Source organism: Manduca sexta, chromosome 17 (assembly GCF_014839805.1).
Source record: "Manduca sexta isolate Smith_Timp_Sample1 chromosome 17, JHU_Msex_v1.0, whole genome shotgun sequence".
In the NCBI taxonomy this organism is placed as follows: Eukaryota; Metazoa; Arthropoda; class Insecta; order Lepidoptera; family Sphingidae; genus Manduca; species Manduca sexta.
The window spans coordinates 2,282,913-2,291,104 of record NC_051131.1 but is presented as its reverse complement, the minus strand read 5'-3'; positions in this window follow the sequence as shown (position 1 = coordinate 2,291,104).

The window sequence follows — 8,192 nt, the reverse complement described above, 5'->3', positions numbered from 1 at the left end:
CGGGAACAATTACTGAGATATGAAAGAGATATGTAACCTATATGTTAATCCAGGACATATACTATCCGTGTGCCAAATTTCATCCTAATTCATTCTGTTCAGCGGTTACTGCGTTTCCTTCTAACAAACATCAATTTTCACAAATATTAACATTTATAATATGCAATATATTACTTGAATTTCTGAAAATACTTTCAAATTTAGGAAGAGTATGTACCTTTATTTCTATATAATTGTTTTTATTCGTGTACACTGTCGTAACTGCTAGCAAAGTTATATTAGAATTGTATAAATGGCCACCACGGATGCTCGCAAGCTAACTCAACATGATCAGATTACTGTAACATAGTTATTAGTGCTGCAGTCATTACGTAACAAAAGAAGCGTCTAAAACAACAGTAAATGCAGAGTCTGTTTCATAATAAATGCAATCTTGCTGAGCAATTAAAACTTTTTATAAAAACACGTGGCTAGCAATTAGCTTGAGAAATATTGCCAATGTGTGTCACGGACGGTAACGCTACCCCGAGCTAGAGAATAGGCTAATTAGACGAAGTTAAAGTTTGTTTTTATAACAAGTTTTTGCTCCTCTCTTTATATCAGTGACTACACTAGATCTGATCTTTGGAAGGACAATTTCATCCTATTATGAGTGTATACATTTGTCGTCTTCTAAGTTTTAACCCTTATCCTACTTCTTAAGGATTTGCTTTACGGTTTATTTTTGCAACCTTTAAGACAATAAATGACACATAGACCAACAATCAACATTGATTTTTGTGTGTTGGTTTCCTAAGACAATACGACGTTATAACTACGATATAACAACGTAATTGAGTAAGTAAGTAAGTTAAGTAAATTCAAAATAGAGCGTAAATCTAATAATATTAATACCCGTGTGGCTTTTTTTAGTAAAAGCACGGCAAAGTGGTGTCACAGCACCCGAAGATAAGAGAAGGGATAAATACAATATGTTGACCGCCAAGAAATAAACATCCCTGGACGGTCGGCACAGCTAAGCCGCCCTGCTTAATTGCTTCTTCTCGCTTTGCTTGAAGGACTCCGACCTCTAAGAAGGAGGGAACATGTATGCTGGCAAACTGTTTCACATCTTAATGGCAATGCAAAAATATGAGTAACTGCACCTTATAGTTCGAGTCGAGATGGATGAGACTACGTAACTGTGATTTCACACATCTGAACACGTGGTCCTGATAAGGAAAGTAGCGGGTGGGATAAGGTTAAAATAATCAACGAATTTGTACACTACTTATACAATTCTTATTAATATGTAATAGTTTATACATATTTTCGTAATAAAACTTCATGCTGGGACCGTTTCTTTATGCCACACGTTATTTTGAGAGTGCGTAGCAAGCGCGTAACCAAACGCACCGCGTCACGTTTAACACAATAGAAATTGACGTAAAGAATACCATTCCAGGTTAATTTCACAAAGGCAGCATAACCCGGCCGTGTTATGAGTTTACACTATCGTATAGAATAAGGCCCCCAATTAATGATTATAATATTATTATGACGTTCACGACTCAAAGGTTCGTAGCGCGCATAGTTTTCGTAGACGATGCTACGAGCGGAGCGGATGTAACTGACGATTCTTCTATACAGACAGACGCCATACGTTTTGGTTATAAAATTATTACGCTTCCTTCAAAATTGAATTGTAAATACAGACCTACCGACTTCTGCTGTTTATTATGTGTATAGATAGTAATTTGTGATTTCATTTTTCGTTGTAACTGTAACTCAGGGACGATTTATATAACAACAGGAATATTAATTGATCAAAAAACAAGAGATCCAATTTAATTACTACGTATAATCCCCCGTATAATCCAAAAGTTATTCTTTACATGATTTTCATAATAATCATAAAATTGAAAAATGTTTGTGATACGCAAATTACTGGCCGATTCGAAAACTAACCTAGAAAATTAAACAACGTTCTCTCTTGTTAACGCTTTCTTATATTTTAGTGAGAAGTAATAGCGAAGGGTTCAAAAAACCCGATTCCTGTCGGCTTCCCTTTATATGGAATTTATGAAGAATCTAATCATAATCATACAAACGATGCGGAGACCTCCGTCATGCATATTAGTACCAATATGTTGTATCGGGTTCCTTTTTGGAACATTTTACCTTTCGCCACTGGTGAGAAGAATTAATTATAACATCTATTTATTAGTTGTCGGTAAAATAACATCCGATTATCAACTCTTTTGAATTTACTGAACCGAACACTCGAAGGCTTAATACCCTTTGTAACAAAGCACACAATTATCTCCGAATAAATAACAATTCGGTTGTGAAATTGTACTAGGATACTAAACAACTGTTTACATAGTTAAACAATTGTTTATTGTTAATTGTTTTCCTGATGCGTTCATCAGGAATTCGAGGAATTCGAATTCGTTAATTCGCAATGTTATTATTGCAAAAGAAACTAAGTTTAAACTAATAATTTAATAATTTCAGTAAACAATAATGATTTCTTATGTTTACGCGAATGTTAGACATTGAAATAAAACTAAAAACTATTTAAACGGATTTTATCGCGGTTTTTTATATTATTATTTTCTCCCGACGTTTCGAAGACTTTGCAGCCTTCATGGTCACGGGGGGGACTGAGGTGTTGTTCATCCGTAAAGTCAAAGTTACAATATCTACCTACATTTTTCAAATATACAACTTTTTTAAAAAAATTTATCTGTTGACGGTCCGATCTACGCAGAATGAGCTCACAGTGTCTTGAGGTCTGGCAGCCGGTCTTTTGGGATCCGATTTAATTAAATGTAGAACAGGATCCCAGGCTTGTGCAAGCTTCCAACCATCTTCCCTATTGAAATTTGGGTGTTTTTTAATTTCAATAGCCTCGCGAATCATCCTAGGTAGGAATCGGTGTTCTTTGGCAAGGATTTGGGGCTTGTCTAATCGCAAATAATGATTGGAGCCTCCTTCAGAATGTTCAGCGAATGCAGACTTCGTAGAGCGTCGGTGTTTCACGTCAGCTATATGTTCTTTTACGCGGGTCCCTATATTTCTTTTTGTTTGTCCTATATAAGAGAGGCCACAGTTGCAGTCTATCTTGTATACACCCGGTTCTTGCAGAGGTATATGGCACTTGACAGGTGGTAAAAATTGACTAATCTTCTTAGGCGGCTTGAAATAGGTTTTTATTGAAGCACGCTTCAGGATGTAGCCAATCTTGTCGGTGACTCCTCTCACATATGGTAGTACAACCGGAACACGTTCAACTGTGGCTGGTTTCACTCGGTCTCTGTGACGGCGGCGTGGAATTTGGAGCTTGTTGTCTCGCAGTACTTGCTTGACATGTTGTAGCTCAGCGGCCAGGTGTTTCTCATCACAGATTCCTCGTGCTCTCTGAAACAATGATTTGCCCACGGTAGCTAACTGTTTTGGATGGTGGTGAGATTCACCGTTCAGATATTTATCAGTATGGGTCTGTTTCCGATACACAGTATGACTTAAGGTCTGATCAGGATTACGAATGACTAAAACATCCAAGAAAGCAAGAGATTTGTTGTGTTCTAACTCCATAGTGAATTGGATTTTATTATTGATGGAGTTAAGGTGATTTAAAAAATACGCCGGTTGGAGAATTTGAAAACCAAGCGCGCAAGATTCAGCACATCATTGAATTTCTTGAAGAGATGTCGTAACCACAATCTCATCCCTACGTGTGTAAAGCTATCACCTAAGAAAAACATACGAGGGAGCGCTAAAATTCTAAACCAGGCGAGTATAAAACTGTTACGAGCTACCATACATGAAACACGATCCGACCTTCATTACATAAATAATTGTGTTGAGATTTTATCCAATGAACTAAAGACAGAGTTATCAGCATTTGATTTTAAAAATTGCATAGATATCTTAAATAAGCGCGAAACTTCTAAATATAATGAATGCAAAAATAAACACATAATAAAATATAATAAACTAACATCAAAATTAAATGCCAAAAATATTAAGAACACCGAGTGTAGGAATGGAACGCGCGCGACCATAGATAACATACACTCCTGCGCCAACCATGAACAACGCGCAGTGATAAATCTGTCAAAACAAACATTGGACGAAAACACAATTCAGGTTTTATCCAAAGGCTTAAATTTTGCTGTTACACCACGAAGGATGCCGTATGAAGACATTATTTGCAATGTTGAGAACAGTCTTTTCATGAATAATATAAAAAAGGAAGATTCGGAGGCAATACGCCAAGACATTTCGTCAATTTTGCGTCAAAAGAAAATGCCGAAACCAAATCTTCCGAAACATCAATACATCGCTTTGAAGAACTTGCGATCAAGGAAAGACCTTACCATTCTCCGTGCAGATAAAGGGAATGCGACAGTAGTAATGGATACGTCAGACTACAATCATAAAATGGAACAACTTTTATCGGATGGAAGCACGTATAGAATAGTCAAATCAGACCCGACTAACAAGATATTGAAGGCTACTAGCACTTTAATAAAAATTACTCCGATAAATTAAATCTCGACGTAAACTTACTCGTTCCTTCGTGTGCAAAACCGCCTAAACTGTATGGACTGCCGAAAATACACAAGTCAAATGCTCCACTACGTCCCATTGTGAGTCAGATCGACACACCAACCTACAGATTGGCTCAGCACGTAGCAAAAGTGCTTTCACCCCTCAGAGGAAACACTAGAGCATCTGTGAAGGATTCATACCAATTTGTCAGCGACATTAAACACCTACAGTTAGCTGACAATGAAACAATGGTCAGTTTTGATGTCCAGTCTCTCTTCACGAGCTTACCATTACAAGATTGCATCAAAATTGTGTCTAAGAAGTTAGTAGATAATAACATACCTGTGGAATATGCAGAACTACTCCAACACTGCTTTACATCTGGCTATATGTTGTGGAATGATCAGTTCTATGTACAAGTAGAGGGTGTAGCGATGGGCTCCCCTGTATCTCCGGTAGTCGCCGATATATTCATGGAGGACTTCGAGGAGACAGCCCTGACAACATCACCGGTCTCTCCAAGGTTTTACAAACGGTACGTAGATGATACTTTCACAATTTTACCATCGGACAAAGTATCTGCATTTTTAAATCACCTTAACTCCATCAATAATAAAATCCAATTCACTATGGAGTTAGAACACAACAAATCTCTTGCTTTCTTGGATGTTTTAGTCATTCGTAATCCTGATCAGACCTTAAGTCATACTGTGTATCGGAAACAGACCCATACTGATAAATATCTGAACGGTGAATCTCACCACCATCCAAAACAGTTAGCTACCGTGGGCAAATCATTGTTTCAGAGAGCACGAGGAATCTGTGATGAGAAACACCTGGCCGCTGAGCTACAACATGTCAAGCAAGTACTGCGAGACAACAAGCTCCAAATTCCACGCCGCCGTCACATAGACCGAGTGAAACCAGCCACAGTTGAACGTGTTCCGGTTGTACTACCATATGTGAGAGGAGTCACCGACAAGATTGGCTACATCCTGAAGCGTGCTTCAATAAAAACCTATTTCAAGCCGCCCTAAGAAGATTAGTCAATTTTTACCACCTGTCAAGTGCCATATACCTCTGCAAGAACCGGGTGTATACAAGATAGACTGCAACTGTGGCCTCTCTTATATAGGACAAACAAAAAGAAATATAGGGACTCGCGTAAAAGAACATATAGCTGACGTGAAACACCGACGCTCTACGAAGTCTGCAGTCGCTGAACATTCTGAAGGAGGCTCCAATCATTATTTGCGATTAGACAAGCCACAAATCCTTGCCAAAGAACACCGATTCCTACCTAGGATGATTCGCGAGGCTATTGAAATTAAAAACACCCAAATTTCAATAGGGATGATGGTTGGAAGCTTGCACAAGCCTGGGATCCTGTTCTACATTTAATTAAATCGGATCCCAAAAGACCGGCTGCCAGACCTCAAGACACTGTGAGCTCATTCTGCGTAGATCGGACCGTCAACAGATAAAATTTTTAAAAAGTTGTATATTTGAAAAATGTAGGTAGATATTGTAACTTTGACTTTACGGATGAACAACACCTCAGTCCCCCCCGTGACCATGAAGGCTGCAAAGTCTTCGAAACGTCGGGAGAAAATAATAATATAAAAAACCGTGATAAAATCCGTTTAAATAGTTTTTAGTTTTATTTCAGTAAACAATGATTTTTAGGCTGGATATTTTAATATTGTTGTAGTCTGTATTTAGATAATTCTAATCCAATATCAAATGATTTTAGTATTATTGATATTTATAAAATAAATGTGACCCAAGAGCCTTGTTGAAAGGCCACAACTGACATGCGACATGTTTCCCCACATGTCCGTGCAACGTTGCGGGACTTGATCAACAGTTCTTTATCTTCATATAAGCAATAAAGAGTGTTGTCCTATATTTCTATGCTATTGTTTTTTTATCAATTAGTATTTTCGAACGAACAGACAGATGAATAAAGTTAAAACTATAAATATAAAATAAAATGCTTTATTTATCACGTAGGCAATCAAAGTTACAGTTATGAGACATCAAAACAATGTATAAGAATAATTATAATTATTATTTTAAAAAACAATTAAAATTACTAATATAACTATGGACATTTTAATTTAGAGTATCGTGTACGTTTTGATAAAGATCCGATCCGATTATTTAAATATGTTTAGAAGAAACTGGTATATAGCACAGACAGATATTTCCTTTTTTTATTTACGCGTAAGATTATTCCATCCTTTGAATTAAATTTGGAAATTAGGAAGCTTAAGTCGCTGCCAAGTTTTGTTGATGTTTTCTTATAATTACAGTATCTTAGGGGATGAGGAGCGAAAACAGACGCAAAACCAATGTTTACTCACACTGTTAGATTACTTGAATATTTGCAACTGAATTATCTTATTATAATAATGTAACGTAATATTTTTTGTAGACGTCACGCCCATATATTTGTCCACAGGATATTGTAGGTAAATAAGTATGACAGTAGAAGATGTATAGGTCAATGCAACCCAATCGTATTTATCGTATTAGTCGATTAAAATTCAGGCAATTATTAGCCTCGAGTATGTCGGATCAAAGTACTATAGGACTGGACATGTTACTAAAATTTTTTTGTTATTGATGGCTATGATGCTAAACTTGTATTAAGGTATACTTTTGCAATTGTTATACATCAATTCCTCCTAAGCGAATTTCGGCCACGGCGGCTAATCGGCTAAAATCTTAACGGAGAACAGCCAGGTGCTCAAGAGACATTATAGTGCAGACAAGTGTGTGCGCAATACACAGGTGCACTCTCTGTTCCTTCACTGTCATAGACTGGTGAGACAGCGTTTCTACATGATCGGAGAAAGATCAGGGGCAGGACCAACGATTTTACATGCTTTCCGAGGCATGGGGGTATCACACCACGACTTCCTGACTTCGAGCAGCAACTTAGAAATTTTTAGGATGGACAAACCCAGTCACCTTTATTTTTGCTTTTACCAGGGATTCGAACTAAAGACCTCAGCGCCAAAGTCGTGCTCGTACCGCGTACATATTATATCTAACCACCAAGCCAGTTGAAATCTTTATATATAAAAAAACAGTATGTATATAGTATAAGCCGCTCATAAAACTATCCAAGACGTCTGACAATTTACTAAGTAGTGGTGGAATGAGATGCAAAGCGCGCTCCGCAGTAAATCACCGGCGGGCAGTAAACTCAACGTTATCGTAAACGCGGTGTCTCGCGGCTAACGGACCGTTACTGCGTCTGTCCATCGCCGCCGTCAGCGAGCTGAGAACATAATTCAGACAATTTCAACAATAAATTAATTTATTAGTCACGTTGGTGAACATAGTTGCACTTATGACGGGTTAAGATACATGATAATAATTATTGTTGTAATTAAGAGTTACTTATTATATTACGGACATTAATAGACATTTCGAGCTAGAAGTAAAAATAAAAAACTAAACTAAAGGTGAAGATATAATTATATACTTACCTGTAATTTAATAAAATAATAATAAGAAAGCGTCGCGATCCTCACCGGTGAGGACGATATAGGCCTCAACCTAACTAACCTGCCAGCCGATCCCTAGCTAAATACATGATGATTACACGAAGAAGAAAGGCAGGAGTTCTATACACGATTTTG